Below are 23,243 nucleotides of genomic sequence, written 5' to 3'. Positions count from 1 at the left end.
GGGATGTTTTGTTCCTGCACCCTCAGGAAGGTTTCTTTAAAATACAATCCAGATCTCTTGGACTCCTTTCCCCCTCAGACTGGCCTCCCAGGGGATCCTGCCTATCGGTTCCCTAAGTGAGTCTAAGTCTGTTTTTCTGAAGTCCAGGCTCTGTTCTCTGCTGCTCTCCTTCCTTCCTTCCTTTCCTCAGGATCCTGAACTCAATCATCTCGTGGTCACTGTAGCCCAAGTTGCCATCCACTACTACATTCCCCACCAATTCTTCCCTGTTTGTGGGCAGCAGGTCAAGAAGAGCATGACCCCCAGTTAGTCTCTCCCACACTTACACCAGGAAGTTGTCCTCAGTACTCTCCATAAACATCCTGGATTGCCTGTGCAGTGCTGTATTACCCTCCCAGAAGATGTCAGAATGGTTGAAGTCCCCTGTGAGAACCAGGGCCTGTGATCTGGAAGCTTGTGTTAGCTGGTTGAAGAAAACCTGAATTACCTCATCTTCCTGGTCTGGTGGTCTATAGCAGACACCCACCACAATGTGAACCCTATTGCTCTCTCCTCTGACCCTAACCCAGAAACTTTCAACAGGCCTATCTCCAGTTTCATACTGGAGCTCTGAGCCATCATACAGCTCTTTTATATAAAGAGCAACTCCTCCTCCTCTTGTCCCCTGTCTGTCCTTCCTGAACAGTTTATTATTCACCCATGACAGTGCTCCAGTCACGTGAGCTATCCCACCGAGTCTCTGTTGTTCCAATCACTTCATAGTTCCATGACTGTGCAAGGACTTCCAGTTCTTCCTAGTTGTTTCCCCAAGCTCTGTGCATTCATGTACAGACACTTGAGGTAACTAGCCGATTGCCCTACTTTGTCTGGAAGAATGATATAGCCTCCCCTGTTGCCCTTCTGCTTTGCTTCCTCCAGGTCACCCACTTCCCCACTTACCTCAGGGCTTTGGTCTCCACACCCCAGCAAACCTAATTTGAAGCCTTCCTCACTATGTTAGTGAGCCTGTTGTCAAGTGGATCCTGTCTTTTCCTATCAATCCTTCTCTTGGAACAACATCCTGTGGCCAAAGCCCTGCTGGTGACACCATCTGCGCAGCCATACATTGATTTGCAGGGTATGCCTACCCCTTGACCAGAAGGATTGAGAACATGACCTAAGCTTCTTTCCCCTTCATCCTTGCACCAAGGGCGCTGTAGACACTTTTGATCTGCTCAGGTTCTCCCTTGGCAGTATCATTGGTGCCCACATGTATGAGCAGCTTGGGGTAGTAGTCAGAGGGCTGGATGAGTCTCAGTAATCAGTTTAAAAGACTGAAGTAGATTTGCAGGAACTGATACCAGATTTTAATAAATAAAAACAAAATTTAGAAACAAATAAAAATTGGATTAAAAGAAGAAATAGGAAGTGACTGTAAAAGCACTGCTCAACTAACTCAGATCACAGATAAAGTAATTATTAAAATTGGAAGGAAATAAATGAAGTGAATTAATAGGATGAGTAAAAGTTATGACAGTTCTACAGCCCACAGAATAATCATCAGCTTTGTCTATGCACGACTTAAAATAGGCACTATGTCTGCTGTGGAAAACAGTGCATTCATGCATAAATTCTTTAAAATGTACTGCTCTTTTGAATCTTGGAAGTGTGAGTAATTCATTATTGTCCTCACTCTATTTTCCATGCACCTGGACAATAAGATCATGGGAAGCAAATAGTGTTACAACCATACCCATTCTTTATCTTCTTTTTCAGCTCTCATGAGTGCTTTGAACAGTACCTTTGGTCAGTTGGTCTCCTTCATACACTGGGCATTGTCCTCTCATCATACTGTAACAATCCTTACCATGGCCTTCCCAGTCTCTCTGAACATAACCTTTGATTTGCAGAGTTCATCAACTTTGCTAGTTAAGTGTGACTTAAGAATGACTATTCATGTCAGTCCCCTAACTTTATCTCTAGTGTCTTGTTATGCCACCCTGTGCACAGTGGCATATTTTGATTTGTCAACATTTATCTGAAGTATGGGGCACTTTTGCCACAAGGCTACACCACTTAGAAAGACAGTAATGGCAGCTTCTCATAGAAGCAATTCTATATTATGGGACATGCTTGAAGGTGGCTACATTCCAAAAAAAAAAAAAAAAAAGAAAGAAAAAGAAATTCAGATGATTTCCAGGTTATTTTATAGTTAAGGACAAACTTAAATCGTGGTTTTGTGATTTTCGCAAGAACCATGAAAAACAGTGGTTTCTGCCATGACTGCGAAACATGGTGTTTTCCCCAATTTTGTGCCAAATCACCTGGGAAAAAAATGCCTACCGGAATACAAAGAAAGTGCAGCAATCCCTGCAGCCATGGAACATGTGGTTTAAGAGATTGCTACTGAGAGGCTGAGCTAGGAACAGATTCAGTGAAGGTACCAGTTAGGAAAGCAACAGGGGTTCAGCACCATCTTTTAAGAAGACAGGTGCAGTGCTGCAATAATGCTGCAGTCTGAAAATGAATGATTGGCCTCTTAGCCAATCAGTAGCAAGAGGTGTGGCCATGGGGGCCCCTCAATCAATCAGTGGCGAGAGGGGATTTGCCACGAGAAGACCATGAAATTGGCTCTGTACACCATGTGGCCCACAAAAATCCCTTCATTTAACTGCAATTTAGGTAAGTCCTTATATATAGTTTAAGACACGCTAATTTCTGGATAGGTTTAAGCTGAATTTTATTTAAATTTAGTACATAATTTGATTATGTGAATAGAAGGTGATGGGTCTATTATACCCCATGAAAGCAACTTGAGCTCTCAGGTGGTTGTACAAACTAATTAGACTCCATAGGATTTTTTCAACCTGTTTGATTTTCCAGTGCACATTCAGATTAACAATATAGGTTTCATGCCTACACATGGTATAAAAACTTTTCCCATACTTGTATTTATTTTAAGCCCAGTTCTTAGACACAATGGGGAGTTGCCTAACCAGGTTTCCCTATTGAGAGAGGGGCTTAGCCTTCATACTCAGCTTGGTGACTATGCTTGAACATTGCCTCTCAGCCTGAAGAGGTAATATTAAGACTTCTCATTCAGAGGCTTTCAAGCCTGAGGAGCTCCTTACAGCTCTTGGCTGAATCCTTGTTGAGAAGGCAAGGGAAACTTTGGTCTTGGACAATCACTAGGGTTTTTATAACTGGTAGACCTCACCTATTTCTTGGCCCCTTCTTTTCTCTCAGGCATCTAGAAGGAGCTCAACTGCTGCTTCCACATAGCCTGAAAGAGGGGCAGGTTGTACACCCATCTGTTCTAATCTGTTTTATGCTTGTCTGTAAATGTAAAAGTCCCACTTCCACTTTCTTCAGCACAAAGAACTATCTGTATCAGTGAAAAGACTCTGGTAAATGTGCATTCACTTACAGCTGGAACATTTTACAGACTGATTGAACATTTCCAAAAATAGACATCAATGCAAATTTCAACAGGCCCAGATGTTGTGTATATAACAAATTATTGTTAGGAGTGATTTCTGCACATCACACTACTTCAGAGAACTGGAGAATTCAAAAGATAAAACAGCAGGGGCTCTGCTTATTTATGAAGGGAACAAAATGAATCCAACATACATCTTATTCAAATAAAAATACTCTTCAGCTGAGGACATACTGAAAGCAAAGTAAGCAAGAGAGAAAGAGAGTTTGCATGAATAAATATCCTGGCACATATCGTATATGTCTTGGATGACTAAGGAATAATTTAAATTTTTCAGCCCATTTGACTCCCTTGTCCCAAAGCTTAACAAAGGTACTCCTGATAGATTTAGCAGTAGTTGTTAGGTTCCTCTGCTCTGGCAGCTGCACACACATATTTGGGTATGGATGAGGATAATTAAGGAAAAAAACCCACCCTCTATCTGTAAAAGCACAGGAGAAAATGGAGTAAATTATCACTAAAGTCAAGCAGTTGAGGAAAGAAATGCAATATCCGATATAAACGGGAGAGGGAGCCCGTATAACTTGTAATCTCACTATCAGCTCTTTTGGATGGTTTTTAGGAAACTAAACAGAACATGATATCATATAATCCTCACCCCACTCAAACTGCAACTTTAAGAAAAAAAGTTAAAACGTTATCCTTAATCTGATATCAAATACTCGTAAGTGTTGAGCGAGCTGCTCTGAGACTGATGATGGAGCTAGCAGTTAAAGCGCTATACCCTCAGGCTAGGGACAGACATTCAAAAAGTCTGAGCCTGAATTGATTCACTCTTTGCAGGTCAGTCTAATCTGGCTAGGCTAAACCAGTTTGTAACTGACAGACATCCCTTCTGGACTGAAGAAATGCCGGCACATGCCTGCAGTGGCTCAGGCTAGAAGCAGCGGCATGCCGAGCCACAAGAACATGGTGGCAACAGTGAGATTGCCACGCTGCAGGACTTACCGGTGGTGCTGCAGCATTCTGAACTGAAGCCAATAGGGGTGAAGATGCCCAAAGAAAAAAAAGCTGCCACCAGCGTGGACATGCTTTATTAGCATGTGCCAATACTGATTTGCCAGCAGAGGCGATGAGGCAAAGCTAAAAGCCCCATGAGCCCATTCAAAAAGGTGGAACCAGAAGGGAGTCCCCAGCAGCCAAGGGAAGGCTGAAGCAGAGCCACAAACCCTGGGAGAAGCAACTGGTGGCAAGTGACATGGAAGGTTGGCTTCGGAGAGTGGAGCCAAGGCAGGGCAGATCTGCAGGACAAGAAGAGAGGGACAACTAGTAAAGAACCGTGAGTGAGGAACATGGGAAGTCTGATGCCCCTCTTCCCCCTTCAGGAGTATATTCATTCATCTGGACTGAATCAAAGAGGGGCCAAGTATAGACGTGGACTTGTCCCAGGTGAACCAAGCCAAAAAAGGGACCCAATAAATATGAGGTAAAACCATATCCATGCAACATTGGAGTTACAACAGGTTGGCACTAGGTGGGGTACAGGGGAGGAAGAGCTATTTATTAGCTTGGGGGTAGGCCCAATGGGCCCTCACTTCAAGATCACACAAGGATGAAGAATAAGAGTTCATGAGGATCATAGAAAAGGAAGTTGCCAGCGCTGAGGGGCAAGTTGTAAGACCTGAATTACAAGTAAGTGGCCCAGGTTTTGAAATTTGGGACAGGTTATTATACCAGGTAAAGCAATCTGAAGTGGGTGAGTGCGTTCGGCAGTTATTGGTGCCACAAGCATTCTGGAGGAAGATGTGGGACATGGCCCATGCGACGCCCATAAGTGGACACTTCAGAAAAGAGAAAACACTAGGCAAAAATTGAATGGTGGTTCTTTTGGCTGGGTATAAAGGAAGAAGTAACACATCAATGCAGGTCCTGCGTGGAGTGTCAGTTGGTGGAGGAAAGACAGCTGCAGAGGGCTCCTTTGCAGGTCATGCCTATCATTAACACACCATTTGATAGAATTGCCCTCAATGTCATGGGGCCACTCACCAAAAGTAGTGCAGGGCATCAGTATATACTAATTTTAAATCAATTATGCAACATGGTATCCGGAGGCAATCCCACTCAGAACAGTCACTGCACCTCACATTGCGGAAGAGTTATTAAAGCGGATATCTTGTTTTGGCATACCTAGGGAAATCATTACAGACCAAGGTATGAATTTTATGTTAGAGGTGTTGAAGGCTGTATGTCACATGCTGGGCATTAAGCATTTACAAACATCGGTTTAATCACCCCCAGACAAATGGCCTGGTTGTGGGCCTAAATGGCACAATCAAATATTTGTTGCGACAGAGCACGCAGAAGGAGCCCAGGAAGTGGGACCTGCTCTTAGTGCCACTAATGTTTGCTTTAAGGGATATACCACAGGTATCAACCCAGTTTACACCCTTTAAATTAATATTTGGCCATAAATCCAGAAGTTTACTGCAAATAACCAGGGAAGAGTGGGAAAATGTGGGGCATAAATGAGTCAGGGCCCAACAATTTAGACAGGAGATGACTGAATGCCTTAAGCAGGCCCATCAGTTAGCCCAGACAAATATAGAGAGAGCACAGCAATGGCAGAAAGCTAGTTATGACCAAAAGGCATGGGAAAGAGTTTCAGACCGGGGATAAAGTGCTGGTTCTGCTTCCCTCCTCTGCAAATAAACTATTGACTAAGTGGCAAGGGCCTTTTGAGATAACAAGGAGGGCTGGGCCCATAGACTATGAAGTATACTGCCCTGGACACATAAGGGAACACCAGATCTACCATGTAAACCTGTTGAAGGTTTGGAGGGAGCCAGAGGAGTGGCTGCTGAGTCCTGAAGAAGTAAGAGAAGAACTAGGCCCTGAGATACAAGAAAATACACAAATAGGTACAATAGAAATAGGAGACTGCCTCAAGGATGAGCAGCAGAAACAGCTGGGTTGGATCATCTTAAAATTTGGTGACGCGTTTATTGAGGTCTCAGGAAAGGCTAGGTGCGTAGTGCACGAAATAAATATGCCCAAAGGGGTAGTTGTGAGGGAAAGGTGGAGACTGGTCCCCTATCATCTACAAGCTTGGGTATATGAAGAGATACAGAAAATGCTTAAACAAGGGGTGATAGTACAGTCTCAGAGCCCCTGGAGAAGCCCAATGGTGGTCATCCTGAAATCTGATGGGTCATTGAGGATATGCATAGATTTCCGGGGTCTTAACGCTGTTGCACGGTTTGATGCATTCCCCATGCCCCACGTAGAAGAGCTACTGGAATGGATAGGTCAGACAAAGTACATCTCTACCCTGGATCTTTCCAAGGGCTACTGGCAGATCCCCATGGCGGAAAAAGACCAGCAAAAAACGGCTTTCACTACGCCATGGGGACTATTTGAATTTACAAGGATGCCGTTTGGCCTTCATGGCACTGCAGCCTCTTTCCAAAGGCTGATAGATAACATCATAGCTCCACATACAAGGTACACTGTAGTGTACATCAACGACACTGTAATTTATTATTAATCATGCCTGAACATCGGCAACATGTGGAAGCAGTGTTATGAGAATTGCATCAATTTAATATGACAGCAAATCCTAAAAAGTGTGCATTAGGAATGCCAGGCTTTGCGGAGCTGGCTGTACCCTTGATGGACTCCGAAAGGGGTAAAATGCAGGGTGTAATATGCCAGATGCTCATGATGGAGGAGGCCTTTAGGAATATCAAGAGAGCCTTATGTTGTGATGTGCTCCTGATGACTCCTGACTTTTCTAAGCCTTTTATCCTACCAACTGACACATTCAAAATGGTGGTGGGGGCAGTTCTATGTCAAAGAGAAGACAGAGCTGAAAGACCAATGGTGTTTGCAAGTAGGAAATTAAACACAGCTGAACTCAGGTATTCAATAATTGAGAGGGAATGTCTGGCTATTAAGTGGATGCTCATATATTTCCATTATTCATTATATGGGATGGGAGTTCACACTCATAATGGACCATGCGCCTTTACAGTGGTTGCACAAGTCTAAGTGTGATAATGGTCACATAATGCATTGGGCACTAGCTCTTCAGCCCTCTAAATCCTCTGTTGGGTACAGACCAGGAACAACAAACAAGGTTGTTGATTTCTTGTCTCGGTATAGTGAGTCAGCAGCAAGGCCAATGGAGCAGAAAGCGCGACACAATCAGAAGACTGACAAAGCACGCCAAGAAAATAGCACACTCAAGATGCCACAAGGCAACTTATAGGGGGAGATATGTGGCAGGGGCAGCGGGGTTGCCAAGCCATGGGAACCTGGTAGTAGCGGTGAGATCCCTGTGCCACAGGCCTGGCCAGCAGCACCTCAGCATGCCGAGCCACAGGAGTACGGTGGTGGGATTGCTGCACCACAGGCCCTGCTGGTGGTGCTGTGGCATGCCTATCCATGAGAACATGGCAGCAACAATGAGACTGCCGCGCCACAGGATTTAGTGGTGGTGCTATGGTGTCCAGAGCTGCAGCCAACAGGGGCGAGCATGCCCAAAGCAAAAAAAAGCTGCTGCCAGCATGGACACGCTTTGTAAGTGTGTGTCAAGGCTGATTCACCAGTGGAGGCGGCGGGGCAAAGCTAAAAGCCCCACAAAGCGGTTCAAAGGCAGAACAGGAAGGGAGTCCCCGGCAGTCAAGGGAAGGCTGCAGCCGAGCCACAAACCCTGGGAGGGGCAACTGGTGGCAGCCTCCAATCAAGGAGCTGCCCCTACAGGCTGACTCAAGGGAGTCAGGTGACTTACCAGGAGAGGTGACATGGAAGTCTGGCTACGGAGAGTGGAACAAAGGCAACTGTGGATCTGCGGGACAAGAAGAGAAGGACAACTGATAAAGAACCATGAGTGAGGAACAGGGGAAGGCTGACACCCCTCTTACACCTTCGTGGGTATATCCATTCACCTGGACTGAATCAAAGAGGGACCAAATATAGACGTGGAATTGGCCTAGGAGAACCAAGCCAAAAAAGGGACTGAACAAATACAAAGTAAAACCGTGGCTGTGCAACATCGGAGTAACAACGGGTTGGCTCTAGGCAGGGTGTAGGGAGTCAGAGCCCCAATGTTCTCGTGCTAATGATTAGACCTAACAAGATACCACTGAGCCAGGATTAACACCAATCCCCAAGATTAAATTTCCAACAAAAATGTGGCAAGTGAGAAGCATCAGTGGTCTTGGTAACTGGTGCCAGTCGTCAAACTGTCGGTCCACAAGGCCACAGTTAGCTCTGGGTGACTAGAAAAACCTAAGTGGGGAACTCAAGACAGGCACAGCAAGTTACAATCCCAAACTGGTTCCAGCCATTTTCAAACTGGTTTATGTGCACTGAACTTCTGTTCTGTTACAGGTTTAAATTAGTTTCTGACATTTCAACCGATTTATGCATAATACCTGTCCCTTGCCTCAGGCATCAGGCAACCAGCCTCCACCACTCCTAAGGTGAATTATGCAACTCTCACTTTTAAAACAGGCCCTGGGTTATAGCACCAGGTAGACAAGCCATTCCTGCTCAGCAGGGGTGACCAGGTTCTGGAACCTCACATTCCTCCTCTGACAAGTCTGTGCTCATGGGTGAATCTAATGATCAGTCTCCAAAGTTAGTACAGAGCATAACATGAAAGGAAAAGAAAAGCATTCTAAAACAAATCATCTGCACACATCAATGTTACCTGAGGCCTTACCATCCCATGATGGTGAGACAGGCAGTTTTAGCTTCTTGAGATACCCTAGCAGGTCCTGAGTGGAAACCTGAATGGCTCTCTAACATTCACCCCAAGAGCTATCACCTTGGGGAGGGAGAGTGTCACTTTTTTATCCAGCAAGAGGTCCTTTGTCTCACCAATTTCCAGACTTCTGGCCCTGCTAATCACAAAGTTGTCTGACTCATTGGGAGGTCAGGCCAATTTCCTCAGGGTCAGTAGGCTTTCCTTTGTCCTGTAACAAACCTCAGCTCTTAATCAAGGGGGTTTCTTTATTCTGAACCATTGTTCACTTCCCTGTTTCCCTTCCCTCCCCAAGAGCGGTGTTGGGTTAAATCAACATAGACCTACTGGAAACATCCCAGAGACAAGGTAATAGTATTCATAAATTATTATTACAGAGCAGCACTGCCCCACCACAAGTGTGTGTGTGTGTGTGTGTGTGTGTGTGTGTGTGTGTCTTTTTTTTAATCCATCTCAGATAATTTGGAAGAAAGGGGCTACTAAAAGTTCATTACAGATTCTATGTAGCATCACGAACATGTAGACACTTCAGGGTGGTGGGATGGGAGCTAGATAATGCACATTGTACCACAGAAGAACAGCAGGAGATGCTAAGGATTTTGCCCATTGAAACTAAAGCAACTTCTCTGAAAATGAATGGGTACCTTTGATGTCCAGACAGTGCAAATGAGTTTACAAGTTCCTTTTGAGGACATATTTGGGATGAGAACTGCTTACTGCTTTATTTATCCTCTAAAGGAGGCTGATTATATGAATCACCTCTTCTGCGACTTCCCAAGTCAGCAATCACTATGGAAGTGGGGAAAAATACCCAAGCAAGCACTGATCAGCATTCCCATCCCACTTGATACCATACTGTTTTGCTTAATTATTTTCCTATTGCATCATTGTATTCCTCTCTTTAATTGTAATGCATGGACTTTTTCTCTCTAAAGCACTATCCTTGGGAATTTTTCCTTTTCCCACTGAAATCAATAAAAAACGGTCTTTTTATTTTTATTTATTGTGGGCCAACTGATTCCCTTGTTGTTCCTTCTCCTTCAGCAGACTATCTACTGTGCAAGGGGCTTGCTGCCCATTTTCCTTCATCAAATAATTCTAGTTTGCTTCCATGGGCTCCTGCCTCCTCCTGTTTCTATTGAACCATGCCCAATTTTCTGCCTTTTTGCTGTATTTGGGTCATGTGCAATTGCATGAAGTTGACTGTGCACAAGCAACAATTACATATGTTGTCCCCTTCCAGAAGTATGTTAGGGCACTGGTGCTCTCTGTATGCATACATAAAAGCTCAGGGACTGACAAACCATGCAAATTAGAAACCACATTCAAACTGCAGTACCAAACCTGTAAAGTAGCAAATAACCTCATTTCCCAAATATATGATCTCTGATATAAGTGTGATCATGTGTTCCACCATATAGATACACCTGTTTGTATGCTTATGTGTGGTTGATCAGGGATCCTGGAAAGTGTCATAACCCAATGAGTTTGGTGCCTCGGCACTATGGAATTTTCTTGACACCTGAGAGCCTCTTGCACAGCGAGGGTTTTTGTTGCATAAAGAACCCGCGTGCAGGAGACTGTTCCCGCCACTTTTGCAGCTGCTTTTGCAGGATGCATTTTCTCTTTGCAGCACGGAGGTGCATGGTGCAAAGAGTTCCCGCCATTCGGATGTAAATTCGTGCCCCGCAATTGGCTAGTGCTAAATTATTCACATGTGGCGGCCGGTAATTGGCTTGCTGGCCGTTTAAAAACTAGCGTGACTTCCGCCCAAGTCTAAGAACTTTGAGCACGCTGCAGAGTGCCTCTTAGAGATCCGACTTGCGGCTAGCTGATCGATAGACTGATCACCTATCGATCTTTCTTCCCGTCGCCGAACGCAGTCCCAGATGTACCCTTTTCCCGCTGGCTTGAATTACGGACGAGTTTACTGGCATTGGCCTCGCCAGCTGGAGCAACTCACATTGTTGTCCAGACAACCGAACCGTTTCCGTCGCAGCCACCCGCGATGTAAGTAAAGTTTTTTGCAACCATTAAGCTTGTCAGCCTCTCTATTCACCAGCCCGCCCTGACGAACAGGTAAATTCTGAATCACCTCGAGTCGGTTCAGCTTGGCCGAGACATGGCGACAAGGATGGGAACGGGATCACCGCGGCACATGCCGATGGGATCAAAGGGCATGGTGATGGAGAAGAACTTAATTGGGTGCTGCCCCTGGCGCACCGGGAACCACCACGTAGAGAACGCTAACGATCTATGGGCGCATATCACTTACCACCAGGCGGTAGAAGGGGAGGAAAGAAGTATTGATGGTTACTTCTCCGTAAAAAGAGAAGAGACTGTAATAAAAGAATGGAGAACAACACTATCCCTAGGGGAGTTCGAATGCATAATGGGGAGCGACCGGGTTTACTATCGGCCCCTGGAAGAAACATCAACAATATCCCTAGCCGGGGTGAAAGCGCGGAAGGCAGAAAAGCTGACCCCCGCTCAGGAGTTCGCCCAATGCACCCGATACTTGAAGGAGGGGGGGGGAACCCTCCCCCGTGGACTGGTTCAACTGTCCGGATTTGGTGCCTGAGTCGCGGGGCCATGAGCTCCTCGTTCAGCTGCGGGAGGATTTAGAAACTAAGGGCCGTCACAAGCCGAAGTGGGGTCTAATTAAATGGAAAAAAGGAAAGATGATCAATGTGCTGTTCCATGCAGTAACGGGCCTACTGAGGGAATACGCGAATCTGGAGGCTCAGATGTATACTGCGGGTAAAGAGTCGCTGGAGCAGACAGCAAAGGGATCCGGAGCAGCGTTTCTTAACAGTGCCGGCCGCGTGATGCTGCTAGCAGAAAATGGCGGCGAAAGAAGCGCGAGCTACCCGGGGAACCCGGAAAGGAGGGGCGGAGTTTTGGAAGACTCGGCGGGGATTCCCTTGGTGACTCCACCCCCTGAGGTGACATCATTCCCTGCAACCACGCCTCTTTACCACAGGGAGGGGGCAATGGGAGGAGGGATGTACCCAATGCTCCCAGACACAGAATTTAACCCTCTCTCTGCCGCAGCTTACCCGATAGCAGTGACAAAGCATGTTGAGGATGAAGAAGGTACCACGCGTACCACCACTATCTCTCGTACACGCACCAGACCAGAGATTCAAGAGCTTTGCAAAGACTCTAAAATCAGGCTGGAAGAAACCCTGGCCATATGGTTAGGAAGACTGATAGTGGAATTTGGATCGGACACTCTGGATAAAGAAGAAGCGAGTGCCCTGACACGGCAAGCAGCGTGGAGCGGAGGGCGCGCTACTGATTTGAATGTGGTCACGGCCAGTGCCCACTGGCCCATCCCGCTCCCGGCGCTTGTGGTAGGACAGGTGACCCACAAATTTCACACCTGGCATGAGGGTTGCCCAAAGAAGGCGACAGCAGAACAACTTCTCCTGGCTATAGTTGGAGTGTCGTATCTCTCATGGAGCCCAAGAACAAATCCTATGGGACTAACAGCAGTCCAGCGTAAAGAGAGATGGGCTCATCGTCACCTATCGGACCCCGGGGCAATTCCAACGCCCTTGGAAGCCATAGATGCCTGCGTGGAGGTGTACAGAGGAGCGAATGCTGTTACACTCCGACTCTTCTTGAACCCGATAGCAGGACAACCAGTGGGAAGTCTTTTAGGCCATCTCCCACAATTGCAGGCACTTATGAAGCAAGGTGAGGAAGCTTCTAATGACACAAGGGATCGACCTTCAGCGTACCTGGCTGCAACATTGAGGCCTAGGCATCCAGGGTATACCCCTCAGCGAGAGCCATGGGGGTCACCTCCAAGGACCCCAAAAGAAAGAACCTCAAAAGAAAGAACACTGAAGGAAAGGACTATGTTCGGATTTCTTCTTGCTCACTCCGGACTAACAAAGGCTCAATTGAGACTTTTGGGAGACAAGGCCCAGGCTAGTATGGCCGAAGCAATGGGATTTAATTTTGAGGATCCGTCAAAAAACGAGTAATGGCCGTCGGCTCCGCCGACGGCCTTCCTCAACTCAGACCTGATCCTACTGATTCTCGACCATATGCTGAATTTACTGTTTACAACCCTACTGATCCGGATGACAAACAACAGGTATCCTTCCTTCTTGACACTGGAGCTCAGACCAATGTGATTACCTCGATGATACCTCATCAAAAGACCACCAAGACGATCAAAGTACAAGGGCTTAATGCTATCGCTGTCACAACGAAGGTCAAGTTTTGGGTTCAGGACCACCGATATCCCCTAGAAGCTGTTCTAGGGGGCATCAACATTTTAGGAATTCCGGGGATAAAGACGCTTGACCTCAGGGAACAAGTGCTACAGGCATTACCCGTAATTATCCCAGAGCAGGACTGGCATCGACCAACGCTTCGTGACACTTCCACCTGGCGATATCGGCCAATCCCAACTAAGGATTCTCTGAAACAGTCCCTTACTAACCTTCTGCAACGACTTGAGTGACGAGGCTGTATTAAGACCGTAACAGCCAGCACCTACCTATCATCAGGATGGGGAGTGGCGAAACCTGGGAAGCCTAATGAAGCTCGGTTGGTCGTGGACTATCGAGAAGTCAATAAAAGGTGCCAAGTACTGCAACAACCTAATCCGTCTACTCTGCCACAGTGTATGTTTGAGATGGCACAGTTCCAGCAAAGTCTGTGGGTCGGAGTTACATTAGATCTGAAAAATATGTTCCTTTCTATCCCAATAACTGACCCAGAAGGAATACTGAATATGTGTATTGATGGCATCATGTACAGGTGGACAGTTTGTCCGCAAGGATATCGTAACTCTCCATCGTTAGCCACTGGTGCCATGAATAACATCCTGAAGAATTTTCGAGCCTTACACTCTCTTCCCCCCGAAAAGGAATTAAAAATTTGGAGTTATGTTGATGATATTGCCATCATGGGTCGCGATAGCTCTGTAGTTGCCGGTGTAGTAAATCAACTGGTTGCTCACCTTCAAAGTGAGGGATGGACCATCAACGAGGAAAAGTCAAGCCTACATCCTGTAGATGACATTACGTTCCTTGGCACTCAATACACTGGTTCCATCCGCCACGGAGTTTCGCATGAGGGTCCTAACATCGATCCGCTAAAAACATTCCACCCTGTCACTAAGAGGCATTTTCAACAGCTTTTGGGTCATTTAAATTGGTATCGACATTATATTGGACCTAGTGATTTGGCACTCCTTACTAAATTACAGCGACAGATTCGTGACAAGTCCCGAAAGTCCACGCCTTGGACGGAAAAGGATCAGCAGAATCTGCTTCGCCTGCTAACCACGGTTAAAGGTACACAACTCCATGCCATCTATCTGGGTGAGTCACTAACCGTAACCCTTGGATTCACCACCAATCACGTGTGGGCTGTCGTGCACAACCCCCGCGATGAGTTAGTACACATGGCCCACAAGATGCTTCAAGCGGCGCAACATCGATATGGAGCTATGGGAAAGATTCTCCTAGCCGAACAACTGGTGGAGCCGTTAGCAAGGGGGCATGGAATGTTACGCGCTTCTGGTGCCACATTGTTACCCTTGCTGGACGCGGGAAGAATCGACCCACATTTTCAAGGGGAATCTAAGACCTGGAATACACTAGTACTTACCCACCATTATAATTGGCATTGTTGGAGGTTGGAAGACACGGTACCTGATCCAAGCCCAGAAGATGAGGAAGGGGTTCCTACGCTGTATGGAACTTCAGCCCCAGCGTGGATGGCCTCGGACGGAACCTCCCGACATGAAGAAGCCTATGGGTACTACTGTAAAGCTTGTCACGATAAGGGAATTTTCCAAGCCGACCCAGATGATAATTCGTCCCAAAAATGTGAATTATTAGGATTCCTGAAGGTACTGGAACATTGTTTGATGTATCATAACGATACACTCCCAGTTCCGATCATTGCGATTGATTCGCAGTATATCTACAAAATTCTTACGGGCATAGCTTTTCCCACCGAGAACTTGGATGATTGGCGAGACATCTGGAGGATGTTAATTAGATTTGTACGCCTTCCATTGATTAAGCACACTAAGTCCCATCGTTCAGATACTGATCCAGTGCATGAGGTAATTGACAAGCTCTTGGAGGATCCACTCCGGACCGACATAGCTTTGCCTGTCACATCTACCACTGATCCTGAAGCAAATCCATTCCTCATGTGGCTTCACGAAAATTGGGGTCACCCGGGACCACGGGCTTGTCATCAACGTTGGTGCCGAACCATTACAGAGCCGGCCTCATATGGAGCCAGGCGGGATTGGGAAAAGGTAGCTCAGGCCTGTGAAACGTGTGCTAAAGAAAAGTGTCATAAAACCAAGTATCAGATCGGAGCTTTCGATCCTTCTCAGTTTCAGGCAGGAAAAGTTTGGCAGGTGGATTTGCTGGGACCCCTCCCAGGGTCTAAACCGCCAAATAAAGGACTAGTTGTGGTTGATTTGGGGACCAGACAGTTGCAGGTTATTCCCTTGCGAAAAAGCAATGCCACTGCTGTTATAGCTGCCTTAACTGCTGTGTTTGCCACCTGGCAGCCTCCTCATGAAATTCAGTCTGATGGAGGACCTCCGTTCAACTCTAATGCTCTGGATAAATTTGCTCGTCTTCACAATGTGGCATGGCATCTTCATCTGCCGTACCATCTGCAGTCCAACGGCGTTCTGGAGAGACACATAGGTCTATATAAGGAGCAGCTTCGCCTTAGAGGAGGGACATTTAAAAATTGGACTAAATTTAATCACGATGTCCTTATTTCATTAAACGCTACTAAGCCGTTATGGGATGAAGCTAATGTCCAGAAACCCTCACCTTGGGAGCCCAAGTTCCAACCTGATGAGTTGGTGTGGATTTCAATACCTCACCCTCATCAGTCTCATCCACAAGTTCACAAAGGGACAGTTCAACAGCCGGGACAATATCCCAATACCTATTCTGTCCAACTGGAAGAGAAGCCTGATTGTCCCCCTATTGTTGTTCATCACAACTGGATGACTCGCCGTTCCGATGTTCACCCAGTATCCTTACAGTGAAACCAGTTATGATTCTTTCTCGTTGTGTTTTGTCTTGTCATTTTGTTTTCTTCACAGGTTTAACCCCAGCAGAAGCGGTAATCCACAACCACCTGATTCCAAAAAGTGATAGTTGCGAGGGAGGCACTGAGACGGCAAAGAACCCATCTGCTCAGGACTTGTTATGGCATTATTTTCATTTTATTAAGTGTTTACTGACATTGTCTGTTATAGGAGAAGACGGACCGAAGCGGAATGTTCTCCAATCAGACGATGATCAGCAGTTGTTGTTATGTGTTCAAAGTTATTTGTTTATGTATTTATATATATATATTGGTTGCGAAGGCTTTGCCAAGTCAGTAAATTCCGTATAATGTGCTCATGTGTCGAAAGTTCCAGTTGTGCCGTCAGCAAGGGGGCATGTCATAACCCAATGGGTTTGGTGCCTCGGCACTACAGAATTTTCTTGACACCTGAGAGCCTCTTGCACAGCGAGGGTTTTTGTTGCATAAAGAACCCGCGTGCAGGAGACTGTTCCCGCCACTTTTGCAGCTGCTTTTGCAGGATGCATTTTCTCTTTACAGCACAGAGGTGCACGGTGCAAAGAGTTCCCGCCATTCGGATGTAAATTCGTGCCCCGCAATTGGCTAGTGCTAAATTATTCACACGTGGCGGCCGGTAATTGGCTTGCTGGCCGTTTAAAAACTAGTGCGACTTCCGCCCAAGTCGAAGAACTTTGAGCACGCTGCAGAGTGCCTCTTAGAGATCTGACTTGCGGCTAGCTGATCGATAGACTGATCACCTATCGATCCTTCTTCCCGTCGCCGAACGCAGTCCCAGACATACCCTTTTCCCGCCGGCTTGAATTATGGACGAGTTTACTGGCATTGGCCTCGCCAGCTAGAGCAACTCACATTGTTGTTCAGACAACCGACCCGTTTCTGTCGCAGCCACCCGCGATGTAAGTAAAGTTTTTTGCAACCATTAAGCTTGTCAGCCTCTCTATTCACCAGCCCGCCCTGACGAACAGGTAAATTCTGAATCACCTCGAGTCGGTTCAGCCCGGCCGAGACAGAAAGATACAAGACGCTTTGATAACTACGCTTGTTTCTCTTTAAAAAACTGGTACAAATGTAAGCTTTCTGCACTAGCTGGCACATATTCTATTTCTCCTGCTTTCAAATAAGGGTATATCTGGACTGCAGAATGTATGTGATCTTCATTAACCCTCAGAGTATGCTTTCAATAATTAATTGGCAGTTAACTAAAGGATTTCATTCATTGTGAAACAATAGAAAGATTTCTGTGAATGATTAAATAGCAAAGGGAATATTCTTTTGCTATGCTGAAATAATCAAAACAAAAGATACTGGGGGAAAGCTACCTGGGCTAGCTTTAAACAAGCTAGTTTGGGTAACAGCAGCCAAGCAAAACAGAGTTCCACAAAGACTACATTTATCCTGCTTCTTGGCAGGCATATTAACCCTGTCACAAGCCTGTCCATGAGATATCTTTGAGTTACTCCTCACTGTGCTACCACACTCGCCGGGGCACAGACCAAAGTTGCCCTGAGATAGTTCCCTATCCCAACAACTCAGTTCCTCTGCCCTTTACTGGATTCTGTAGCTGCAGTGAAGGATCTCTGCCTGCCCTAGGTAGCCCTCACAGTTGGGTAATGAAGAAATGATAGGTCCTTCTCTCCATGGAGAGGGTAAGGCTAGAATATCACCTGCCCAGAAGTCACTCTTAAAGGCAACCGGTAAGGAGACCAACAACAAAATGATTTATAATAAAAATAAAACAAGCCCAAGAAACCAGCAACTGTATGTTGAGATGCAGACAGAGATATAAGAGTAAGCAAACAAGAGAAAATACCAAAACACTAACCTGTTCTTACCCTACACCTTGGATCCTTAGCCAGCTTCAAGGGTCTAAATGCAGCCTCTGGCTCTGACTCTGCCTGTCAAGGCCTCCTGCATCCCCCCTGTTGGCTTGGTTTTCCCAGCCTCTTTGGCTGGGGGACCCAACCTCTCCTTTTTCCGTGAGAAGACTGAAGATTAAGCCATGTTCTCTAGGCAGACTTAAGTACCTTTGCCAGTCTGGCTATTAACATATGTCACCCCTTTATTTCTAGGGGAGGCTCACACTATGCCAGTAACTTCTTCACCCTGAAGGTGCATATTTACCAGACTATAATCTTGCATCATTTTTACGTATGTGGATTCATTAATTTGATACCCTGTCTCTCCTGTAGGATAGTTTGGCCAGCTAGGTGTCAGGTTTCTTTTAAAATGTAAATATATGATTGCCTGAACAGACCTAGGGTGCCTCTTAGCACATCTGCAGGGGGGACCAATAAACAAACCAAATCAAGTGCTAATTCTGAACCATTGACCTTTTTAAGTGTGAACAATTGTGGGCTGTTCAAGTCAATTGGTGCCCTACTGATACATTAGCTGAAATATAAAGATACATAAAAAATTGCATATATGTCAAATACTAACATACACAGATATGAGAACAATAAAACTGAATGTAGCTTTGTACTGTTACAATTAGAAACTAGATGCAACAATAGCAAATCTGATATCTATGCATGCCATGCAATGATTCCCAAAAGTACTTTTGTTTCCAGTGCTGTGACAAGGTCACAGAAGTTCTGTGCTGCTTTGGCTATACCGCTTCTGATACTTGAGCTAACACATTTCAAACTAGGGCAGCTGTCTCTATGCTACACTGCAGCTGTACAGTATCAATATATTCAGAGTAGATAGCTTGGTAAAACCAGCAAAAGCTACCAGAGACTTCTTTCTCCTGAGGTTCCCACTGGTGCAGCAGAAGTGGTAGGATCACCAGTATGGAGTTTTGTCTTATTCACTGAAGACAAGTCACTGTACCTTTTTTGTTTTCCTACTCTTTGGTGTCTTGCATCTTTATATAGATGCTTATTAATGCTCTTTAGTACATCTCCAAAATGAAAACAGCAAGGAACATGAGGCTATGTTTACACTGGAAGTGCTCTACCAGCAAAGTCCTCCAAGTACAGATACTTGGGGGAACAGCAAATCTACTTCCACCAAATGAAGCAAGCTGTACAATAAGTGTGCAGTTACTAGGGCTGTGCGAAACAGCACTGTTCCATTTTGACTTTCGTTTTGATGGGACAGTGTTTCATTTCGAGTTTTGTTTCATTTCAAAACTGCTGTTCTGTTTCGTTTAATCAAACTTGTTTCACTGTTTCGACGTTTTGCCCATAGGCTATAACTTTGTCATTTCTTGCTTGATTTGGATGAAACTTGCAGAGGTGGTAGCCCCTTCTGAGGTCACAAAGCCTGCCAAGCTTTAAGGAGATAGGTGCAGGGGTTTCTGGGAAACTGCACCTCAAAATCTTGAAAGCAAAACTCACGGCACGTGTGTGTATTAAGGCACAGTGGGGTGAAAACTGCAGACCTGCTAGCCCCTGCTGCGGCCACAAAGCCTGCCAAGTTTCAAGGAGATAGGTGCAGGGGGTTCTGGGAAACTGCACCTCAAGCTGCTGATGGGCAAAACTCATGACATGTGTGACAGTGTGTGTGTTAAGGCACAGCGGGGTGAAAACTGTAGGCATGGTAGCCCCTATTGAGGCCATGAAGCCTGCCAAGTTTCAAGGAGATAGGGTCAGGGGTTTCTGGGAAACTGCACCTCAAACTGTTCAGAGCAAAACTCGTGTTGCTTGTAAGTGTGAAGGTGCAGAGAGCTCAGTTCAAACACTTTTTACGCAGTTTTTCCATCCCTCCCCCAGAGCACTGGGATTGGAAGGGGCCTCCAGGAAGGATGACTGTCACTGGCTACCTACATAGTCAATAACAGAGCAGTCCCTCCCGCCTCTCCCCCTCCCCTCCATAGTTTCTCTTTAGCTACAAGCAAGCCCAGCTTCAAAACTCAAAATGTTTTGAAACGTTTCGACTGCCCTTGTTTCATTTCGAGGCTGTTTCAAAGCCTTTTGTTTCAATTCAATTTCGTTGTTTTGAGCTTGAAACGAGTTGAAACAGATTTAAAACAAAACAGCCGGTGAAATTTCGCACAGCCCTAGCAGTTACCATATTTGCACAAGTGGGTTCTGCCGGCTCAGTTATGCTGGTCAGCAATCACACGCATATCTTCGTACCCTTGAATGACGTTCTTAGGACAAGAGAAATCTGTTATTTAAGCTACCTCATTTCAAGCTGAGTCAGATATCCTTAAGGAGTCGAATGTTGATATCCTTATGGAGTCAAATGTTGATATCGAGGCTACTAGAATTGATCTATGAAAAGGCAAGGGAAAAGAAAAATAACTCAGCAAGGCATAGCAGATGGGTCATTTTCAACCAAGTTCTGCATGTAGCTGCAAGTGCAAGTGACCTTTCAGCTCCTGGCATGTCAAGAATTCAGCAGTACTTTCATAGCAGTATATTCCTGGTACTTAATAATGCTAGGCTGTAGGATACGTGAAGCCATTAGTATTTCTGGAGTAAAGTTCTTAGAGCCTTATTGGTCTAGTACGCTGTATTCAAGTACAGGCAGGTCCTGCCAAGTGCAGCATGGGGCATTTTAAGTTTGTGAAACCTCCCTCAGTAAACAGAATTGAACTTATTTAGTCTTTACCTCATAAATACCAATGTCCATGCCTCTCTGTTGAAGAGCTTTTCCTGCCCTTCCTGGTTATTGGTAGGTGTATTATTAAAACATTACATAACACTATTACTATGCATTGTCTTCTTACATGTTTATAGAGTGGAAGGTCCTCACCTCCAGGAGTTTACAGCCTGCAAACACATCATACAAAGTATGGAAAGATGACCCATAAAACAAAGGAATTGCATAGTTTTGCATTGTGCCTTATTATGTACAAGCCCAGTGGGTGGATCCACAATTTTGTAAAAGGGGATGTAGGAGCAGCAACCATGACAGTAGGAATGGCTGCCTGATACCCCCCAGGTGTTTCCCATCAGCCAGGGAGCAGGCACAGGAAGACCTAACCCACCTGCTTCTGCTGTCCTGGGCTAAGTGCAACTTCCTGTACAGCCTAACTGAAGCAGGATAAGAGTGCCTCTAGAGCTCCCCCTCCCCCCAGGACAGCCAGAGACAGAAAAGACAACAGCAGCAGTGGGCAGGGAAAGGCCAGGGAACTGGAGGGGAAGGGAGAGAAGGAGACATGCCGCTGAGCACAGAATGGAAGGGAGAGGGGGAATCCTTACCTGATTCAGGAACTTAAACCCCCCTCCTGTGGCTACCACAGCATAGTCTGAAAGAGAGTGCAACCAAACCACTGCAACCCCCTCAATCCACCATGACAAACCCTGGGAAAGTTTTCACGTTTAAATTGCAAAGTTAAATTAGAAGACAGAAGCAAGACCAGAGAGCTGCAGTGTCCAGTTAGAGGAGGAAAGCAGACTGAAGATCACTTCTGCCTGAATTGCAGCAAGTCAGCTACACGTGGACCATCCCACCCTCTGTAACCTGTTACCATAGTCAGAGACCCCAACCCAAATTGCACCGCCCATTACTCAAAGCAGAACACAGACTTCAGGTCTTTCTTACAGTGGGCATCTGAACCAATAAATAACCAACTGCCAGTGAAAGCTCTTAGTTGCAGAAACCACCATGTGCACTAAAGCAGTTTATCTCTATATCAAGGAGGACTGAAAATGTTGGCTGTATAGCTATTTTGTCTTTCTCAGCTACGGGCTTACACCAGTGACTATGTATCAGTGACTGAAACTGCTCTGTTAGACAAGTGTTAATGCTTTACATGGGGCTGTCCAACTTCTCAGCAGCAGAGGGATGCACCGATTGTGGCTTTGAGCCATATACTGTGCAGGCTGCTGGGACTGCTGCAGCAGGCAGTACAGCACCCTGCCTCTCCCCTCCCCACTGTTCCCCAAGCAGGCCTGTAGAACAATGGTTCTCAACCTTTTTCATTCTGGGACCTATTTTCCAAGATTGATGGCTTGTCCCGACCCATAGCCCCCTGGCCCTGCCGGTGCCTGACCCAAAGTCCCCAGCCCCTCACCCCCAAGCCACAGCCCCCTGCACCTCCCCCTCCCCCTCCGGCCATGCTGGTGCCCCTCAATCCTGATCCACAGTCCCCTGCCACCCCAGCCGGAGGGGGGCCCAAGCTGCTCCCATTCCACTTGAGCTGGAGCGCGAGCAGCAAGTGCAGGTCCCTCAGTGTATGGGTGCCGGCCCAGCACCACCTGCCCAGGCATGCAGCTCCCTGCTGCAAAAGACAACCACCACCTCCTTCCCTTGCTGAAGGGCCAGGCACCTTCTCCTCACTGCTCCCCCTGCCCTGATGCTGCCCTGTATCTGGCCACCATCACCAGCACCCCTACATGCACACACATGCACACACATCCCCGCCCCCAGCCCTCTGGACAGTCCCCTGGACTTCCACCTCCTGCTGCCCATACACTTACCTGCGTCCAGCAGCTGGGGCTGCTCCACAGCCTGAACTCACTGTATGCTGGCCAGGTGCATCTGTGGTTGCAAATGCATGTGTGCACACTGCCTCCAATTGTCCCAAGCAGCACATGAAGGCTGGAATGCTGTCAGCCTGCAAGGGGAAATCCGTACATTTGCAGGTTTTCCTGGGACTTCCTCATGACCCTTTCAAATATTTGTGTGACCCACTTTTGGGTTGCAACACATCAACTGAGAAATGCTGCTGTACAGGTTGAAACAGGAAACAGCTTTCCTCATTCCACCCAAACACCAAAAAAAAAGCCACCAACCCTCAGGAACACAAAGAAAGGAGCAGGGATGATCATAAAGACAGAGGGGAATGGAGAGATGCAAATGATTTGTCAGGAAAAGTAGCTCACAAGAGAAAAATCTCCAAGTGGGAAGGAAAGGAAACAAAGTTTTTAAAAAGACACTCCACCATTTCAGTTGGTTGTTTACAGGTTTGTCAATGTGTTTTAGGAAATGCACTGCACAGCATAAACTGCACTCATGAGGTTGATTGTAGTGTGGTAGCCATGTGCCCAAATAACCAAGGGTGTC

At 46.3% G+C, this 23,243-nt stretch overlaps 1 protein-coding gene across 4 annotated transcripts in view; it reads right to left on the bottom strand.

Annotated features, from left to right (window-relative positions):
* Positions 1–22,949, bottom strand: part of S100Z (S100 calcium binding protein Z) — a 40,377-nt gene extending 17,428 nt beyond the window's left edge. The window contains exons 1-3 of one of the 4 annotated variants that reach the window (XM_019482320.2): positions 22,658–22,948; positions 20,413–20,503; positions 8,208–8,264 (exon numbers count right to left, since the gene is read on the bottom strand). The gene's annotated coding sequence lies outside the window, so the exon portion shown is untranslated. Of the gene's footprint in view, positions 1–8,207; positions 8,265–20,412; positions 20,504–22,657 lie in introns of all 4 variants that reach the window. The other 3 variants (XM_019482333.2, XM_019482337.2, XM_019482343.2) reach the window with 3 other exon arrangements.
* Positions 22,950–23,243: the final 294 nt, after the last annotated feature.

This window comes from Alligator mississippiensis, chromosome 3 (genome assembly GCF_030867095.1).
Source record: "Alligator mississippiensis isolate rAllMis1 chromosome 3, rAllMis1, whole genome shotgun sequence".
Classification (NCBI taxonomy): Eukaryota; Metazoa; Chordata; order Crocodylia; family Alligatoridae; genus Alligator; species Alligator mississippiensis.
The sequence above is the reverse complement of the archived record's forward strand: the minus strand, read 5'-3'. Positions and strand labels throughout refer to the sequence as shown.